The sequence below is a fragment of the Monodelphis domestica genome, chromosome 2 (assembly GCF_027887165.1).
Source record: "Monodelphis domestica isolate mMonDom1 chromosome 2, mMonDom1.pri, whole genome shotgun sequence".
Taxonomy (NCBI): domain Eukaryota; kingdom Metazoa; phylum Chordata; class Mammalia; order Didelphimorphia; family Didelphidae; genus Monodelphis; species Monodelphis domestica.
The window spans coordinates 373,519,850-373,541,002 of NC_077228.1; the positions used below are offsets into that span (position 1 = coordinate 373,519,850).

The window sequence follows — 21,153 nt, forward strand, 5'->3', positions numbered from 1 at the left end:
GACACTAGCTTACGTGATCCTGGGTACATCACTTAACCCTGTTTGCCTCAGTTTCCTCATCCATTAACTTAACTGGAAAAGGAAATGGCAAACTACTCCATTGTCTTTGCCAGGAAAACCCCAAATGGGGTAATGAAGAGTAAGACATGACTGAACAACAAAAACAACAAGCTGTAGCCAAAGATTTCAGGGGTCTCTTAGAGACAAACTGGCCCCAGTGGATGGGTGGTTATAAGTCTGGGAATGTCAGGAGTGTGATAATTGTAAAACTTCTCGACTTTCCCAGGCATTGGCAGGACCCTAATGTAATTCAGACATCTGTTTTCAGTGATTTAATAGTCTTTGAGATGGTAAAGGAGTCTGTAATGGAAGCTACTAATTAGGGTGACAGCCCTTCCTTCCCTGCCAGCCTGTTAATGCCTGGAGCCCACATCAGTGTGATGGGACATTGACTTCAGAAGTTTACATATTTAGTTCTGGAAGACTAAATTAAATACTTTGGTCTCTATTACAAAGAAGAGACTTATGTGTCAAGGATAGAAAAGTTTAATTTGGGGGTAGGAAGACTTCTTTTGACCTTATTTAAAAGAATAATTTCAGAGAATAAATATGCAAGACAGTTTATATATTTATTTCCTCAGATCATGTTTCCAGCTGTTAGGAATTGTGACAATCACCCAAGCCTCATTTTTCAGATGAGAAACCCTCTTAGTTACCCAAGGTCACATAGACAACCTATCTGAAGCTCCCCTGAGTCGAACAATTCACTTGTTTGGTCTGATTGAAAGATAGGCACATACACGCTCACAAAAAAAAAAAAAAACCTTCAAAGGAGAAGAAAAAGTCCTCCGTTGTTTTTTTTTAAATTTGGTGTCAGTAGTGACAAACAGCTAACTAATTTTGAGATAGAATTCCTTTTTTGCAGGGTCAAATACACTGTCTTGGGGAAGTGATACAAACTAGTTACCCAATAGTAGCTTTTCCCTTTAAACCCCCCCCCCCCAAACTCCAACTTTCTTTGGGACTTACTTGAGGATTGTTGGTCTGAAGCACTTCTCTTTGACTAAAAGAGTTTTTTAATTTTAAAAACCAAAAATAAGAAGCAGTTTCATCAGAGGGTTTTGCCTTTTGTCCAATATTTATTATTTAGATCTACCTAGGAAATTACAGGGTAGAATGACCTTGAAAGGCTTCTCACTATTGGGCACATCCTAAGTAAATTTCAGACCATCTAGGTGGCACAGTGAATAGACCACCAGACCAGGAGTGGAGAAGACCTAGGTTCAAATCAGGCCTTTTGATATTTCCTAGCTGTGTGGTCTTGGGTAATTTACTTAACCCTTTTTACCCAGCCCTTCCCCTTCTGTCTTAGAGTTGTCACTAGGACAAAAAGTAAAGAGAGAGGAAGGTAGGTAGAGAGGGAGAGAGACAGAGACCCCATTCCTATAGGATTAGACATACATCATCTGGTGGCTTTCTGCCACCCTGTGAGCATTGTTCTACAGTGGTAAAAGGTTGTTGTATTTGGTATTAGAGGATGGGAGTTCACTTCTGACCTAGCTACTTACTACTTTGAGTAAGTGACTTAATAACTCCGGATCTGTTTCCTCATCTGTAAAGTGAGGACACTGGACTACCTGATATTCATGGCAGGTGGTATGGTGGGAGAATGCAGTAGTTGTAGTCAATAAGACCTGCCTCAGGAATGCCTTACTAGCTATGTGGCCCTGAGCAAGTCCCCATCCTCATTTCCCTCCTCTTTGAAATGGGGGGATTGGACTTTCATACCCTGAGACTCTTCTAGTTCTAAACATATGCAGCAAAGTGTCTGAGGCTAGATTTGAACTTTGGACTTCCTGAATCCAATTCTTGAATGCCTCTACTGATATCATTGACTTATAGCAAGCAGAGTCGAAGACTGAAAACTCTGAAAATGGCCAATAAGATCCAAATACAGAAATTTTTTTTTTTAAGTTTTTTAACATGGGATAGATTTCCTAATTCTGCCAAGGCATGGGACATCAAAGCAAGTCTGTATTATGTATAACACTTTACTTTTGTCCCATCCAGAAGAATGGAGGAAGTGAGGAAATAACCTAGGATGCCTTTTTCAGTGTCTGCTTTCATGAAGCTTTTCAGAGGCCCTAAAGCTACTCCAGAAGATGTTTTCTGACTCGTCCTTTTAGGTCGTAGAGTAGATAAAGTGCTGAGCCAAGAGTCAAGGAAGATCTGAATTCAAATCTGGCCTCAGACACTTAGTAGCTGTGTGATCATGGGCATGTCACTTAGATTGCCTGCCTTGGTTTTCCCATTTGTAAAATGGAGATGATAGGACTTGTTGTGAGGATCCAATGAGATAATAATTCTAAAGTGCTAAGTGCAGTAAGGGCTATATATGTGTTACCTATTATTATTATTATCATCATCATAATCATTTTTATTCCTCCTCTCCATGTTCCACCAGACATTTCTTGGCTGACTTACAGAAAGTCATTCTGAGCCATGTTGTTCACAGTATCAATGGAACAATTCTCTCTGAGCAACCCAAGTGTTTTGCCAGAGAGAAATGGTGGTGAATCTCTTTCAGGAGGCACAGCACATTTCCAGATGCCTTTTACTGTAGATTGGGGAGACATCTTTTTTACCTGATTGTCTGAGAAGGAAGGTCAGCCACCTGGGCACTGAGACCACTCACATTCTATGAACAAATTTGGAGATTGACAACTTCTTGCTTCCATCTTGGCAGTGGAAATTTTAGTGAGTGCAGAGCCTTCCCACACCCATCCAGAAATATACCTTCTTGACTTGAATATTTGTTACTCTTCTCTGAAGTAAAAACAGCCTCTTTCTCCTCTTACATGACAGAAAGCACATTTGCTCATTCAGTGAGTATCTTTTTTTTTCAATGAGTATCTATTGACGATTACTTGAAGTCTTGTCTCTGTTAACACTAATATCTCTCCCATCCTTCCTCTCCTTTTCACTATGACAGTAATCTCTCCAGTCCCTCTGCCCTCATTTCTTGTTGGCTGGACCAAGAGCTGAATTGGGGTTTCAAATCCCAGTTCTTCCACTTAATTGCTTGGGTGGCCTTGGTTTAGTCCCTGAGACACCAAGAGATTTAAAGGAAACTGAGACATAGGCTGATTTAGTTTCCTCATCTGTAAAAATAAGGCATTTGTGTTAAAGGATAAGTTCTTTCCAGCCCTCATTATGCTCTCCTTTGTTAAAAAAAAAAAAAGGAATCCTTAGAACAGTAGAAGAGCTCTGGATTTGAATTTTGACTCTGCCCCTTGCTACTTCTCTGACTTTGGGTAAATCACTTAACACCCGTTGGGCTTCATTTCCTTCACTTGTAAAATGAGGGCTTTGGTCTCAGGGCCCTATTTGGCTCTAAATTTCAATGATTCTATGAATAGGCTTACTTTCCCTGTCACTCTTCCCAGAGTCCTCCCTTTCCTACTGATTTGGTCATGTTGAAATTGAGAAGAGTCCTAAGGGTGCAATGAGAAATTGGAAAAGAAAGGTGACTTTTGCCCAACTTGTAAAGGAGAGGGTTTTAGGAAGAAGCTTAAGTGGTCTCTGAATTGGGCTTTGAAAAAAGGGGGATCTCCATTGTTTGTCAGATAAAGTATAAACTGATTCTGGCATTCAAAGCCAATTGAAAGTGACCTCTTGAGTTCTTAGGCTTTTTTAAAAATATTATTGATGCTTTTGAGTTTTGGGCCATGATAATTTCCTGTTATCTATATCCACACACTTCTTCCCAATACACACCTTAAGTACAGGTAAAAATAATTATTAGAGCCAGAAAGAATTCAAATCCAGGTCCCCTGGTTATACACCTAAAACTGTTAACTTCACCTCCTTAATACCATGTTTATTTGTGTAGATAATGTTTCCTACATTGGATTTTTAAAATCATCTTCATTTCTTAATATAGCATTTCCCACTTCCCCATCCCAATGAACCATCCCTTGTAACAAAGAGTAATGAAAAAGAAAAAGGGGGAAAAGCAATTTAGCAAAACTAATCAATATATCAGTTGGTTCTGACAATAAAGGTATTCTACATCTGTAGTTTCCCATCTCTGCTGAGAGGGGAAAGGTGCATTTTCTCAACTCTACTCCATGGCCAGACTTCTTGGTCATTGTAAATTGATGGTCACTGTAAATAAAGTTCAGGGTAGTTTTCCACTGTGGTTTAGGTAACCTAGTTGAGATTGGCCATAAACATTAACCCTGTGCCCAGAATTGTTCTTTTGGTCCGCCCTGACTTTTGAAATATATTACATTCTACTACTTTGTAAATGGGCTGTTTAGACCTTAGTTTTCTTTTCTCTGTCAAAATAGCCTTATATGTGATGGCCCCCAAGCTAGCCCATTCAAATCCATTTAACTCCCAAGGAATTTATAAACTTCCAATAAGTCTTCTTCTGGTACCTTATTATGCCTTATTAATCAATCGATAAACATTTATTAAGTACCAGTTATGTGCCAGGCACTGTTCTAAGCAATTGGAAATACAAAAAAGAAGCAAAGGCCAGTTCCTGCCCCTAAGGAACTCATTATCTTATGGTGGAGACAACAAGCAAAGAAATGTGTACAAATAAACTAAATGCAGAATAAATAGGAAACTGTTAGCAGAGGGAAGATTTCAGATTAAAGGGATTCCTATAGCATAGAGGTGACCTTGGTCTCTCCAAGGCTCTGACTTACCTTCTACCAAGATAGAAGAACTTCAAATTCGGGCCCAGGGATGAATGGTATGACTCTTTGAGGATCCAACATGGCTAGATTCACAGAGACTCCTCACTAGTGCTGACCGCTGGGTAATTTATTTGTCCCCAGTTGCTCCTTAAACTATCTTAGGATCTTAGATTTGGACCTGGAAAGGGCCTTAAAATACCATCTAATTTAACTTCCTCATTATAGAATCTTGGAGAAATTAAGGAATTTGCCCAACTTCTCACAACTAGGAAGTGACTGACCCAGGATTTGAACTTGAATCCCTGACTCCAGAATTAGCATTCTTTACCCAATACTATGCTATCTGTCTTACAACATTGTGATAGAGCTTGGTTTTGCAGGACCCACATTCAGCCTCATCCTTTGAAATTTAAAGACCTAAAAAAAAAAAAGTATTATACCATGCTAGGAGATTCAGAGAATCTGTCTACTCGGTAGGGTGAGTATTTCTGTGGGGCATCAGAGTCCTGACTCTGGATGCCAAGAAAACATCTACCGTTGCCAGGGTGGCAGCAGAAGTAGGGAGTGTGGCAAAGGGACTTGTGGAGCTTTGAGGTCATCCGCCTGTCATTTTCTTCCTGAGGAACCCAGGAATTAGCCTTCCTGCCTCCGTTTCTATACCCACCATCTGTTATTTCATGCCAGGGTTTCTCTGCTTCACTGGTCCACTGCAGGACGGAGCACAGTCTCTTAATTTCTTGTTCCTGAATAGAATCATAAATTTAGAATTGGAAGAGATCATTCCAACTCTGCTTCTTTTCCAAATAAGGAAACCGAGGTCCAGGCAGATTAAGCGAGTTGTCCAGCCAAAAGGCACCAGACTCTATCCCATCCTGGTCTGACGGCAGAATGAGATGAGTTGTAGAATCAGACCTAGCTAATAGATCCAAGCAGCAATTGGATTGACATTATTAAGGTAGAAAGCATGGAATGCCGAGCAGCAGCAACTGACAATGCTCACAGCACACACATACTTCACTCCTTTAAGGTGTACAAATAATTTTCCTCCAAGCAACCCTATGAACCATTTTCAAAGTTAAGGCAACTAAGGCATCCAGTGGTGGAGTGAGCAGTCGAGGGTCAAATAACTAGGAAGCCAAGCACAGAAACCATCAGTGAGAGAGTCTGACCCAAAATGGAACCCTGGAGCCTAGTCTTGGCTGGGCTAATTGAATTAGCATGGCACCATGGAAAAATAAAGCCGGATTTGGAGTCAAGAGGACTTAGATTCAATGTCATTGCCGCCATTTTTTTTCTGCCAACATCACCTGTGTGCCTCAGTTTTCTGACTTTAAATAAGGAGATTTGGATTAAATGACCTTTAAGGCCTCTTCCAACTCTTAAACTTATGATCTTGTAGAGTGGGAGCTCTTAACCTGAAATCTGTAGACTTATTTTTTTTAATCTTTAAAAATAATTTTGCTCAAGTGTTTTTTTCCAATTACATGTAAAAACAATTTTTAACATTTGTTTTTTCTTTTTTAATTTTTGGTTCCAAATTTTCTCCCTCCCTCCCTTTATATTCCCCTTCCTGTGGTAGCAAACAGTTTGATATAGGCTGTATATGTACAATCAAACAAAACATTTGTGGGCTTTTTAAAAATTTTATAATTATTTCAATTTCTTTGAAATTCTGTGTATTTAATTTTAAAACATATATATGTTTACACACATGTAAACATACTCTTTATTTTTTGCATTTAAAAACATTATGAGGGGGTAGCTAGGTAGCTCAGTGGATTGAGAGCCAGGCCTAGAGATGGGAGGTCCTAGGTTCAAATCTGGCCTCAGACACTTCCTAGCTGTGTGACCTTGGGCAAGTCACTTGACCCCCCTATTGCCTGGCCCTTACCACTCTTCTGCTTTGGAGCCAATACACAGTATTGACTCCAAGATGAAGGTATGGGTTTAAAAAAAAAACAAAACAACATTATGAGGAGGCAGCAAGGTATTACAATGGATAGAGTGCCAGGCCTGGAATTTGGAGGAACTGGGTTCTCAAGTGTGACTTCAGCTATGTGACCTTGGGGCAAATCAGTGTACTCAAATTTTCTAGCCCTTCCCCCTCTTCTGCCTTGAAACCAATACTCTGTATCAATTCTAAGACAGAAAGTAAGAATTATAAAATAAAATAAAAATAAAAACATTATAAGAAGGGTTCCTTAAGCTTCACCAGATTGCCAAAGGGTCCAGAATCTTTTTAAAAAAGGTTCCAAACAACCTAATATAGTGCTTCAAGGTTTGCAAAATACTTCAAGCAATTAATCACAAAGCAACTTTTATGTGCCAGGCACTGTACTGGGCATGAAGTTACAGAGAAAAAAATAAAACTCCAAATACTTGGTCTATCATATATGATCTTTATATATTTTATTTCATTTGAGCCTCGTGTGAGGTAGGTGTTAATTACGTGGGATCAGAGATAAAGAAACCCAGACTCCCGAGTGATCCGATGATTTTTCCAGGGTTACACCGATCGGAAGTATTGAATCAGAATTCAAACCTAGATCTAAAGGGGTCCAGCCAGCTTTGTGTCGCTATAGAAACCTGGTATGTTACACATGGTCCAGTCAGTAGCCCCAGTGAGAGATCCCGTGATTGAGCATTCTAGGAAGGGAAGATTTAATCCTCCATAAATAACGGCTCTTCCCTTCCTAGAATTTTATGTATTTGTGAGTGAGTGTGTGTGTGTGTGTGTGTGTGTGTGTGTGTGTGAATTTTATAGCCTGCCTCCTTCCCAGAAGTTGCTGCTCTGAGCTGCCCCAGTTTCCGTTTTTTCTGTCTGTTGAATGCTGGTGGTGGGATTTAGGACCAGGGTACGCCCGGTCTGTGGCGCCTTTTCTCCAGGTGGTTATTTGCATTCCAAGGAGGCACGGTTTGACCTCTGGCTGTGGCTGAGTCTCTGCAAAGTGGCCCCGTGTTGGGTCTTTGCCTGCTCGTGCTCGCCTCTGACTATACAGCTTTTGCTCTGAATAGACTTTCCTGGAGAAAGATGCTTCCCCCGCAGGGAACCCTCATTCACCGCAGGCTTTTCAAAAGCCCTGCGTCTGAACGTTTGTCATTCTGAGAGGCAGGACTCGTCCGAGGCTCTCTCCTTGCTGGGAGAAAGTTGATGGGGCTGAAAGAGAGTTTTGCTATGGAGAGGACTGGCATTCTAAGTTAGGGACGTTCTTTTCTCCAGGGCCCTGGCCTCTGATGCTCCTGGTGCTCTGGGCATCCATTAGAGAAGGAGTTTCTACTCTCCTGTCTGCTGAAAGTGGGGATTCTAAATAGCTCCCGGGGCTTCCCCTGAGCATGGTGAAGACTAGCTTTCTGGAAAGGGGGTAGCCTGTGATGGCGAGAGAATCTCTTATAAAGAATAAAGGACTGTGGGGGCAGCTGGGTGGCTCAGTGGATGGAGAGTCAGGCCCAGAGATGGGAGGTCCTGGGTTCAAATATGGCCTCAGACACTTCCCAGCTGTGTGACCCTGGGCAAGTCACTTGACCCCCATTGCCTAGCCCTTACCACCCTTCTGCCTTGGAGCCAATAAACAGTATTGACTCCAAGACAGAAGGTAAGGGTTTAAAAAAAAAAGAATAAAGGAGGGGAGGGAATGGACCAAATAACCCAAATTTCTGCATCATTGTTACTTGCTAGATTGGGGCATGGAAATGAGAAATCTCTTATAAGTGCCTTTCAAAAGTTTTTTTTTTTAATTGCAAAGCAAAAAGCATCCTTGAGAATAATTTTTGCATGGACCCATTTCATACACAAATATTTCTAAGGAGTGGATGGGTCCTTGGTAGAACACCTAATCTCCATCCCAACCCCTATAATTAAGGCGAGCAAACTTTCCATGCTTGCCTGTGTCTGTGATGCACCCTCAGACCAACTCTGCTTTCATTGGGAATGAGAGAGTGGTTGTCATGGTACATGGCATTGTCAACTTGGTGAGCCCGACAGCCCCAAGGGCTCAGGGGCCACGCTCCAGGGAGATTGCCTCACTGCCCTCACTGGAGAATTCGAATCCTTGTCACAAGATCGGAGCTCAGAGGGGGGAAGGACCTTAGAGGGTCTCTAGTCCAACCTCCCTCCTCTTAGGGATGAAGAAGTGACTTGCCTGATGCAGGACTCGATTTCTCAACTTTGGATACTAAATTTCATATTCTTTTCACTGTTGCAACCCAGAACTTAGCTTCATCCTTTGCCCTGTCCTTGTGATTCCCAGCCTTTCTGGCGTTTGAAGAAGTTCATGATTAACTCACCATCTTCTCCTCAGCTCCTCCTCCCTCCCCCAAAGTGCCCTACGACATAGATTGATTTTTTTTTTTTAAGATGTGAGTAAAATTTAACTCTGCTTTGCGAGCGCATCCCCGCACCCTTTGGCATCCTTGTCTATAGAGATGGGAACATTTAGAATTTCACACCCTCGCCCTCCGTGTTTCCCCAAGAATGCAGAGAAGATGCACCCCTTTCTCCGTAAAGGAGCCCCCTTCCTCGAATGGCACAACACAGGCCTGGAGCATCTCCCCAAAAAGCAAGGGGACACACGTTTTCCTAAAAAGTCCCTCTAGCTGAGAAGTGCTATTGATTTGAGAGACCTCGTCGATGAGATCCTGAGAGGTTTAGCAATTCCATTTTTGATGCGACCCGTGACTTCCTCACTACAGGAAGCTGCTTTCTCTGTCCGTGCCAGCCGGCACCGTCTCTGAAACCTACAAACTTAAGAGAGTTTGCTCCAGAAATTAGATGATTTGCTCGTGTGCCCAAGATAGGATTTGAGCCCAAGTCTTCCTTCCTCCAAGGCCAGCTCTCCATGATTCCATGCTGCCTGGAAGGATTAATAGTGCCCGATGGTTTCACTGGACTTATTAAAAGCACAGCCAAGTGAAATCAGTCTGCTTGAGCAAATTGCAAGATGAAGGGAATGCGAAGAAAAGCCAGCCTTATACCTGGATGCCTCAGTGATTTGGAATCCTTTACGGTTTCTTTCATAATAAAATTTTTGTAACTGCCTGATTTGGAGTGGGCTGAGGTTTGGTGAAGCGCTTCCAAGTCGTCATTTCAGGCCAAGGGTACCGTGCCTCCCTGGAGACCCACAGGGGCTCATTGGTCACCAGAGGAGTGAGGGAGTCATAGGTGGTCAGAACCTAAATTATTTCATTTGGATCTTAAAACAGCATTTGATAAAGAGCCCCATACCTTAATGAAGACTGGGGAATGCACATGAGTGGTTCAAGCATCCTAGATGTTCCTGCTTACATCCAGGAAAATGTAAGCTGTCTGAGGGCAAGGACTTACTGGTCCAGCACAGTGCACTGCATGCAGTGAGCAATTAATAGATGCGTGTTAAATTGAATGCATATTAGAAATTAAAAAAAAAAAACTCTAGTCCCATTCCTCTTCCATTATACCTATTCCCCAAGAATTTCATCAGTTCCCAAAAGAAAGGGGGTGGGACTAGATTTTTCATCATCCTATTACTAAGCTACCTCAAATCACTTGCTATGTAAGCCATTCATTTTTGCATTTCCCTGAAAGATCAAACCTGCCTGCCCCATATTCCTTATTCAAATTGATTACCTTTAGTTTTTGGTTTGGGTTTTTTATTTTTCTGTGAGAAAAATCAGGCAAAAGAAGTTTTTAAATTTTTATTTTCCAGCGATAGAAAGGCACGAAAGGCCAATTATAAATTCTCCTTGTTAAACTTTTCTCCTAGCCTCTCATTTTTAATTGACTGGTGTAGTGGGGAAAGCCCTAAAACTTGGAATCAGAAGACCTGAGTTTGAATGTCCCCAATGCTGCTTGTGTGACCTTTGGGCAAGCCACCCCCTCCCAGAGGCTCAGTTTCTTCATCTATAAAATAAACATAGTGATAGTTGCACTATTTATCTTTATGGAGATAGTGTATGAAGACACAATAAACCTTAAAGTATGGTGGAAATGTGAGTCACTCTTCAATATTTGGGATTAAGATGTAGGAACTCCTTATGTGTAAAAGTTCCAATAATATCTTAAGAAATACAATTCACTTCATGGTTTGAAGGAAGCTCCTTCCAACTAGGGGTGATTTCATTCTTTGTACTTTTATCCCCCAAGCCTAGAAAAGTGTCTGGCACATAGTCATTGTTTAATAAGTTCTCATTGGCATAGGCACCTTGTGTTCTTGTGACAGAAGGGTAGGATATAAGATAATAAATATATTTATTAATATAACTTATTTAATAAATTAATAAATAGCTCTTAATTTATATTAATGAATATATTTAAAAATATGTATGTGTATATATAAAGTATATATATATATACACAAATCTGCGTGCTTGTATGAAAGCTTAATGATGGGTACAGTCTGAGCCATTGATAGAGAACCAGACCTGGAGTCAGAAAGTCCTGGGTTCAAATGCAGCCTCAGACACTTCCTAACTGTGTGGCCGTAGGCAGTCACTTAACCCCTTACTGCTTTTCTGCCTTGGAACCAATATTAGATTCTAAGACAGAAGGTAAGAGATTTTTTGGTTGTTTTAAATTGTGTTTTTAAGGATGAATGCAGTTTGAGTTCTTTGGGAAAATTAAGGATGTGGAAGGAAAGACCAGTAGGTAAAGTCTGATAATTTTGAATTAGGATTTTAAGTTTATTTTCATTCAGACCTCCTTTTTTAATATACTTTACCATTGCTGAGAGAGAACCATATTAATGGTATCTTCAAATGATTAAACAGATATAATACAGACTTAGGTACTTTAGGATAATCAATAAGTGATTATTGGCTAATAAGCCCTTGCCACAAGTCGGCAGTGTGTTTGTTAACTACGGGTTAAAATATCTCCTCATCTCTTCACCTGTCTATTTTGATCTCATGGGCAGTGGACTCATCTCTTGGACCCATAAAGAGTTCAGAATTTCAATAGGGCCCCTGGGGAGGGTCCCAGCTAGTCTGCTGCTGGTCCATTTAGTGCTGGTAATGTCGCTAATTCATTTCTGATTAAAAATTCTGGGGCAGGGACAGCCAGGTGGCTCAGTGGATAGAGAGCCAGGCTTATAGAGACAGGAGGTTCTGGGTTCAAATGCGGCCTCAGACCCTTCCTAGCTGTGTGACCTTGGGCAAGTCACTTAACCCCCATTGCCTATCCCTTACTACTCTTGGAACCAATACTTAGTACCAATTCTAAGACAGAAGGTAAGAGTTTTAAAAGAAAATTCTGGAGCATGAATTTTTATCACAACTTGAAATCTATATTCCAATTAAATCCACTGACAGAGATGCATTCTTTTATGGATTATCATAGCGTATGTACTCTCCACTGGGCCTTCTCATCTATATTCATTCTTTTCTATTTCTTTTCTCCCTTCTGTTATCCATTGCCTTTAAGGAGTTGTCATGTCCCATTGAGCTATTTGGGATGGGGGGGGCGGTCAGCGTAATGATGCCGCCAGCTGCTCTTTGGCTACATCCTCAGAGATTTTTCTCAGTTTGGGCCCTTGGCGTGCTACTAAATAATTAAGACCAGGATTCCTTTCAGAACCACTTTTGGTATGACTTGGGAAAATTAATGCATGTGGCTTTAGTACCCTTCAAACACTTTCCAGCCATGCTCCGCTCCAGCCTCGAAAGGAGTCTCTCCTTTTAATATCGGGACCCTCCAAACCAAATATTGTGCAATCAGGCATTACCTGTCATCACCATTGGTGAGAATGTGGGGCACCCCAATCTTAACATGCATGCTCCCCTCATTACTCAAACAATTGACAACTGCTTAGCCAAGGGATTTTCAATTAATTCAGTGACGCATGGAACAAGCTAGAGTCACACCCAGTGAACATAAACATTGTGATATTTCAAGATGTGGTTTATGACCTTAAGCATTTCCTCTCATTCCCTTTTGTTTTAAATTATGAATCAATTTAGCAGATTTAGCAGGGCAGCAGCTTGAGGCTTAGAACTAAGGATTTTATTTCATTTCAACATCATTCAATAGACAACGTTCCTAATTTCAAAGTGGTGTAAAAGAGTGTGATTGGAGCTCAAAGAATGATAGGGAGGAAATTGTTGAATACTTATGAAAATTACAAATAAGGCTTATTGAACATTAAATGTCTATTCTAGGAGCAGTGAGGGATTCTGTAGATAGGTGTGTGTGTGTGCATGTACATATGTATGCATATAGTGTTGTTGTTCGGTCGTTTTTCAATTATGTCTGATTCTTCACGACCCCATTTGGAGTTTTCTTGGCAAAGATACCAGAGTGGTTTGCCATTTCCTTCTCCAGCTCATTTGACAGATGAGGAAACTGAGGCAAACAGGGTGAAGTGACTTGCCCAGGGTCACATAGCTAAGAAGTATTTTAGGTTGGACTCAGGTCTTCCTGACTCCAGCTTAATGCCCTATCCAGTGAGCCATCTTGATTTATGTGTATGTCTTAATTCTTGCCCTCAAAGAACTTAGTCTTGTTTGGAAGGTGATCCACCTGCAAAACAATTAGAGAACAATATAAGATAGTATATAAAGTAAGCAATAAATTACACAGAACAGCCATCAGTGCTGTAGAAGAAGAGATTTCTGTGAACTCACTGGATTATAGTTTTACACCTGGAAAAATCCCTTCGAGGGCATCCAGCAATTGGAAGGTATCTAACCCAATATCATTGTACTGGTACGAACACTTGAGAACCAGAGGTGCTTTGTGTTTGTATCTCCAGTGCCTACTATGATGGGTGGCACAAATAGTGGGCATTTAATTCATGCTTAATGATAGATATATCAGTGGATGGAGGGATTGAGAAGAAGCTACTTAGATTGGCAGAGGTTTGGAAGATGGACATTCTAGAGGAGAACCTCATTAATTCAGTCAACAAAGATCGAATACCAACCACATACCCTAGCCCCGAGCTAGGCAAGATGGTAAGATGGTCCTTTGTTTCAAAGAGCACCGATGATGTCTTGACTTGGAGTGAATTTGGATTTAAGTCGGGTAGAGTAGATTCATTAGGGAATACAAAGTATATATTTATGGCTTGTTTCCTCAACTACATTGTAATCTCCTTGGCTCATATGCCTTTGAATAACTACTCACAAAAAATACTTGTAAAAAGTTGCAAACAGGCTGCAAATACTTGATGACAGGAGTTTATAATTTCTTTGAAAAACACCCCCCCACACAAGTGAAATACTCAGATATTTCCTCGCTTTGGGTTCCTGAGCAAGTCACTTAATTCCCATTGCCTTGGAACAAATACACAGGAAGGGTTTTTTTAAAAAAAGTAATACAAAACTCTGCCAGATTCAATGATGAATGAGTAGTAGAGAAGTGAGAGAAAGGAGAGATCTTTGTGGCTGATGCCATCAGGAAAGGTATTTTTAAAAGTCCACTTTATCGATACTTTTTATCTTTACGCCATGGTCATTCACCACCCCGCACCCCCACTAGATCAAACCCTCCTGTGACAAAGAGATGGTTAAGCAAAAACATCTGTTACAGAAATTATCTGACAGTGTATGTATATGCTGTTCTGTCTTCGTAGTGTAGGAAAGGCTTTATAGAGGCAGATGAGCCTGGACCTGGGCCCGGAAGGATGTGCAGGATTTATGTGAGTGGAGATGCTGGGAAAGGGCATTCCAAGCAGAGGAAACAGCAAGAGGGGAAAAACAAGAGGTGGTTGGTGTTTGATGTGTTCAAGGGACAGTGGGTTGAACAATCAGTCCCAGTTTTGGCCAGGAAGGTTCCAGTTTTGCAACTGAATGGTTTCTTTTTGATGTGTGCCACCCTCAACTCTCTCCCTGGACCTAGAAAACGTCTGACAATGTATTAAGTTAAGGCATAACTTTTTGTACGTATAGGTTCCCCTGCACAGTTGCTGTTCAACATCTTGTAATGATAATAACAACAACAACAATAATAATAATAATATTTATATAGTATTTTAAGATTTGCAAAGTAGATACTTATTTTTTTAACTCTTACCCTCTATTTTAGAATCAACACTACCTATCATTTCTAAGACAGAAGAGCAGTCAGGGCTAGACATTTGGGGTTAAGTGACTTGCCCAGGGTCACATAGCTAGGAAGTATCTGAGGTCAGATTTGAACCTAAGACTTCATGGCTTTCTATTCACTAGCTTCCCCTACTTTGTATGCTCTCTTTTGGATCTTTCCCCAACCCTGTAAGCTAGAAACTGTTATCATCATTTTACAGATGAAGAGACTGAACTTCAGGAGGTTAGGTCACTTACCCAAGGTCACAAGGACTTGCCTGCTAGCTAAGTCAGCCAGCATACATTAAGCCCTACTATGTGCCAGGCATGTGTGAGCATACAAAGAAAGATGGAAGACAGTTCTTGTTCTCAGAGAGCTCCAAGTCTAACAAAGGAGACAATGTGCAAACAGCTATGAAATAATAAGAGATATACAGGATAAACTGGAGGTTATCATAAGAGGGAGGGCTTCAGTGTTCAGGGAGATCAGGAAAGATTTCTTGTAGAAGGAGGGATTTTAACTGGAATTTGAAGGAAGCCAGGAGGCAGCGATGAGAAGAGAGAGAATTCCAGGCATAGAGGACAAGGCAGGAGAATGCCTAGAGCTGAGAGATGGAATATCTGAGCAGAGGATTCAAATCCAGATAATATTCCTGACTCAAGCCTTGTGTTAGCTTGAAAAGTGCTGCAGCGTTCTTAGAGATCTTGTCCAACTCCCCCTTTTTTACACATGGAGAAACTGAGGTTCACAGGCATGTGAAATAAGTTGCCCGCGGTTGCACAGGTGAGCAGATCTGAGAGTTGAACGCGGTTTCCAAACTACTACATGGAACCCAGAAACACCACAATGTGTTGGTTTTTAGAGAACATTTTGTTGTTTATTAATAGTCAGTAAAAGCAATCAATTTAGGTGATTTTTACTACAGGAATTCTGCCTAAATCTTTTTTAAACTAAAGGGTCCTACCACTGTGACCCATTACTCTAAAGTCTAGGGGCGCTTTCCATTATACCACCCTACCTCCACGCTGGGAAAACTTAGAGGATGCTCTTCAAAGTTAGAGCAGTGGAAGGAGGCCAGACTCAGTGTCGAAGGTAACTCATTGCAGGTTCAACTCTCCTTAAATGTGATCCAGCTTGTACTTCAGAGACAGCAAGCCAGATCACTTGTACCTGTGTTGATTTGGGCTGTAGGGATAAATAAATTTAACCCCCATTATCACCACCAATTGCTAGAATCCATTTGAAGACTTCTGTATTCAAATCAGTTTATCGTTGCTTTGTTTCCCTTTTTGTCCCTGTTCCATTCCCCAACCCCCTGCCCAGGCTGGGAAATGGGCTTAAATTATCTGTTGAGAGAGACAGAGAGAGACAGAGGGACAGAGAGGGACAGAGAGAGACAGAGACAGAGTGAGTGCCCTTCACATCGCCTTAGCTGACCACTGTAACTAGAGCTTTTTTCAACTAATATTGCTAGAATCACTTATAGAAAAGAATCATTGGGCTTAATAGATTCGGAGTTGTGAGGCTTTCATCCTGCTGGTTTGGGTTTTTTCACTGTGATATGTTCAGCAGTGGGGTCCTATTTTTTCCCCAATTTTTCCCTTCCTTTTGCCACAAAGATAAAAATAATCCTTTTGAAAAAATTCATGTTTTTCTCCATGGAATTAAGTTGTGGGAGGACAGCAATACAAACATTTATGGTCTCATGTTCTACCACTTGAATAGGTTGGGGGTTTTTATGTTTTTGTTTAGGGTTTTTAAAGGGGGGGTCAAGGGGTGTTTCCCGTTCTTAGAACATCATGTGTAGTCATGTGACTTGGTGATAATTAGGCAGAAACTTGCTGTCCCTGCAGATGCCAAGATTATAGGATGACATACTCTCACCAGATGACAGCATAAACGAATATTTTTAGAACCGGCTGCATCATTTGGCCTCTCCATTTCTTTTCTCTTTGTATCCAACAGAATCTTGATTTTTGAAATCTGTTTCTTTTGAGGGATAGAGCTTTGCAAAGCTCTTGGGGGGTACTTCTCCCCCCTGCCCACCACAGCAGTATAATATAATGGTAGTTAAGAATTATATATTAGCATTTGTTCTGGTGACATATGCCTGAGAACAGTGAGGTCTAGGGACTTTGTTGTCTTGAAACTTGCTTTCCTTTCCAAAGACTTAATATTTAATCCATTTTGTATTTTAAAAACCTCTCTCTCTGTCTCTCTCTCTGTCTGTCTGACTCTCTTTCCCTCCCCTAAAACCCTTTTCCCTTTAAGCGATCAAGAACAATTTACATTTTAGCCACCACCGTTTTGGTTCCTGGGCTAACAAAATGTTTTATTTCTTCCTCTGCTCCTCCAGTCAGTCGGTCAGTAAACATTTATTACCTACCTACTATGTGCCAGACACCATACTGAGCACTCAGGACTCAAAATGAGCCAGAAGATTCCAATCCAAGCTTGAGCCAGTTTAATGTGCAACAGCTTTAAGCCACAAAGGAGTGAGGAGGAATCAGACAAGATGCAATACAGCTTTCTCTTGTTTATTTTTCCCCCTTGTTTTCCTTTCTAGTGGATTATGGGTGTGAGGGGTTTTGTTCTTGTTACTTAAAAGATTATTCTTCACTGGCACATAATATCTTAATTTCATAGATTTGGAACTAGAAGGGGACCTTACAGGCCATATGGTACAACTCTTATTTTATAGATGAGGAAACTGAGTGATAAGTTAAATGACTTGTCTAAGGTCACAGGGCTAATAAGTGACTGAGATGGGATTTAAACAGAGGTCTTGCAGGTTTGGGACTCTTGAGTCTATCCACTGTACCCACAGCATCAGAGAGGGAGTACTGGAAGGAGCCCTACAACTCATCTAGCCCAGCCTCTTCATTTTATAAATGAGGGTAGTACTAAGGCCAGAGCTGTTCAAATGATGCATTAAAATTACACAATATTAAGTAGTGTTTTCACAATATTTTGCACTCAGCTTTCCTTTTAACACAGGGATATCAGCTTGTTTTTGTTTTTTGTTTTTTTAGCCTTCTGTTTTACTATCAATTCTAAGACAGAAGAGTGGCAAGGGCTAGCCAATCACATTTAAGTGACTTTCCCAGAGTCACACAATTAGAAAGTGTCTGAGGCCAGATTTGAACCCAGATCTTACCGACTGCAGGCTTGCTCCTCTATCCACTGTGCTTGGGGGGGGGGGGTTCCCTGTTATGGATTTTTATTTTTTTCCTCTAGACCTGTAGTATCATTTAGAATAGAGAATTCAAAACTTCTTTAATGCAGATGACCAATTCTTCAGGAACTTACAAGATAACATAGGATGCTGAAAGGTTGAGGGATTTGCTCAGAGTATGTGTCAGAGGCAGGACTTGAACCCCAAACTTGTAATTCTAAAGCCATGTTGACTCTCTCCACTGTGCCATATTATCTCCTTTTCTTTATAGACTGCCCAATAAGTGTGCAAAGAAACACCAGGGTTCCCTTTCTTAAATTTGCCCTTTGCAAAGACCATCTCTGAAGTATGCCTGTTCCTTTCTGAGTCAGGAAAGAAAAAAGGAAAGGAGAGGGAAAGATAGGGTCAGGGGGAGAGAGAGAGAGAGTCAGAGGGAGAAGGGGAGGGAGAGAGAGAGAGGATGAGGGGGGAAAGGAGGGGGGGGAAGATTTTCCTGAGCAGGTCTCCCCGTGAGCTCCATTACCTATGAAACCTGCAAAAGGTTCTTTGACGTATTGTCATAGGCAGTAATGGGCCAAGAAAGAAAACAAGAAGAATACTGATGTATATTCTCTCTGAGATGATGATTAATCTCTCTTGCTTGAAGAAGGCCCCTGAAGACTTTTCATTCTGATGAGGGAATTGTTTCCAGGTTCCCTGGCCTGGGGAACGAGGCCCCGACTATTTTAGGGCTAACGGGGAGCCTCCCGCAGAACACCTTTGCCAGATTGTTTTGGTTACCCTCCCAACTGCACCCCATCCAGCCAGGCCCCATCAGGGGCATACATCATTCTGCCTCTCCACTTGGGGAGCCAAGTGTGTCACCTTTCCATTCAGAATTGCTTTCAGGGCCTCCTAATTAACACCAAGGGGAACTAGGGGGGTGGGGGGGAAGCACCTGAATTAGGTAATAAGCTACCACTTCTCTCCTGGCACTTTGCAGTAAGTTAAGACCAGAACCTGAGGGATTTCGTTCCCTGCTGACTCACTGCATAGTGATGTTAGTCTGTGGCTTATGAAATGTTAGTTTCAAAAGAAAAAATACCCACCAAGTCACAGCAAAGCAAAAGATAATGGTTGGGGCCCTCCAAAAATCAGCAGGCTGATGAAGAGACATTAGGGGTAACACTTGTTTTTGAGTCTTTTCTCCCTCTCAATAAAGGAAGCACACTCGTAGGCAAGAGGTAAGCCTGGTTCCTTTTTCTACAGAGCAGCTTGAGATCTCTGAAATCACCAAGATTAAAGAAAATAAGCCACAGGGAAGGGTTGTGGGGAGGAATCAGTCATTTCCTTTGTTTCCCTTTTCTCAAAAGAAAGAAAAAAGGGGAAGGAAGGAGAAAAGAAGGAAGAGAGCTAGAAGGAAAGAAAGAAAATGAGGGAGGAATAAAGAGAAGGAAAGAAAAGGAAGGAAGAGAAAGAAGGAAAGAAAAGGAAGAAAGAAAAAGAAAGGAAGAAAAAAGGAAAGGAGAAAGAAAGAAACCCATTAACAAGCTTTCCGCTAGACTGAATGGCAGTTAACAAGGGCTCCCATGCCCATGGGTGTGTTCTGTTCTAGAGATGAAACATGACTAGGCTAGCTTCCTGCATATTTGTATACAAAGAGTGTGACTGAAGCAAAGATGCCATTTCAGAGGGACAGATTGAGGCTTAAAGTCACAAGTACATTTGTGAAAATTCCAAATGCATTTACGCTAATGTCACCCCTAATGGGAAGTTGCAGATGTATGTGACATATTTGTTTGTGAATATATTGATGGATCTTTCATCACCTGCTCTCTCAAGCTGGTAAAAAGATGGGCAGCTAGTGTATCTTGATGATTGCTTCATTTCCATCTTTGCTGTCTGTTTATGGAACTTTATACTACCAAGGCTGTGGTGTATCCATTTAAATTAATTTTTTCTCTCCCACCCTCCCACAAAAATAAGACAACTGGTGGCCAGAGGCCTGTCATTGTAGCAGTTGTTGTTTTTTTAATTTACTGATATCTTTTGTTTTGCATCACCTGTATTTCCCAATATTTTTCTCTTCCTACTTCCTCCTCCATGCCAGAAAGCTGTCCTTTAAAGCAAGAAACAAAAATTTTAAAAGGGGGAAAAGCAATTTAGAAAAATTAACCAGCATATTAATGTAAACTGACATCTTGTGTATAGTCTGACATCCATAATCTCCTTTTCTCTCCCAAACCTCCTCCAGTGCAGCAAGGATAGGTGCAATCCATGTTAACTCTTCTTGGGGACCAAATGTAGTTGTTACCACTTCATAGCCTTCAGTTTTGATTTACTGCCACTCCTTCCATTTACACGATTATTGTCAAAGGGTAACATTATTTCCTGATTTCCACTTCCCTTCCCATCTCATTCATTCATGTAAGTCTTCCATTGCTTCTCTGACGTCTCCATATCCATTTCTTAAAGTGCAATAATATTCCCTTGCCTCGTCGCTTAGCCATTTTCCAATCAGTGTCCGTCTCCTTTGTTTCCAGTTCTTTGCTTCCATGAAAAGCTCTTAGGGTGGCAACTTTTGCTCACTTCTCTGCAGACATACAATTTCTTGTCACATCAATTCATATCAAGTGGCCACTTGCAATCTCAATAAGACTCTGCTTTGTGTCTATTCAGTTCCATTCTCAAGTATCTTTCTATTTTTCCTTTGAGAAGAATGTGGGAGGCAGCAATGTTTGTGGATGATCAGGTTGTTTTATTCTGGACTCGTTTTGCGTGTGTGTGTGTGTGTGTGTGTGTGTGTGTGTGTGTGTACACATATGTTTTTCTTCTGATTTTTAATGACTTAAGCATCAAATTTGGAGGACTTTCTACTTAGATGTTAATTAACCTCCCATAGTGTAGGGAGTTTAAATCCCCCCACCACTGCAAACTAAATTAGCACTTCTCAAAGGTGGCAGTTTTTAACCCACCTGGTAATGAAGAGTTAATGAAAAAGTTGGGGCGCCCTGTGGAAAGCATGACTCCAAGGGCCAAAATGCTGAGGGAGAGGAGGGTTCTGAGAATTCTAAGCAAGCACGGGGCAGTGGGAAGAGCATTGGTAGGGGCGTCTAGACCTGGTTCAAAGAAATTCCAACCTATGGTGCAATAGGAAGTATCCCAAATTTGCAGTGGAAAGACCTAGATTTGCATCCTGGCTCAGCTGCTTGTTGGCTGTACGTGACTTCAGACAATTCACTTAACACCAAGTTCCTTGTATGTTAAATGAGGTCAGAGGAGAAGGTCTTTCATGT

The 21,153-nt window shown here is 41.2% G+C and overlaps 1 protein-coding gene across 1 annotated transcript in view; it reads left to right on the forward strand.

Moving 5' to 3' along the window:
* Positions 1-21,153, forward strand: part of FOXO3 (forkhead box O3) — a 160,883-nt gene that overhangs the window by 134,321 nt on the left and 5,409 nt on the right. The window lies entirely within an intron of this gene.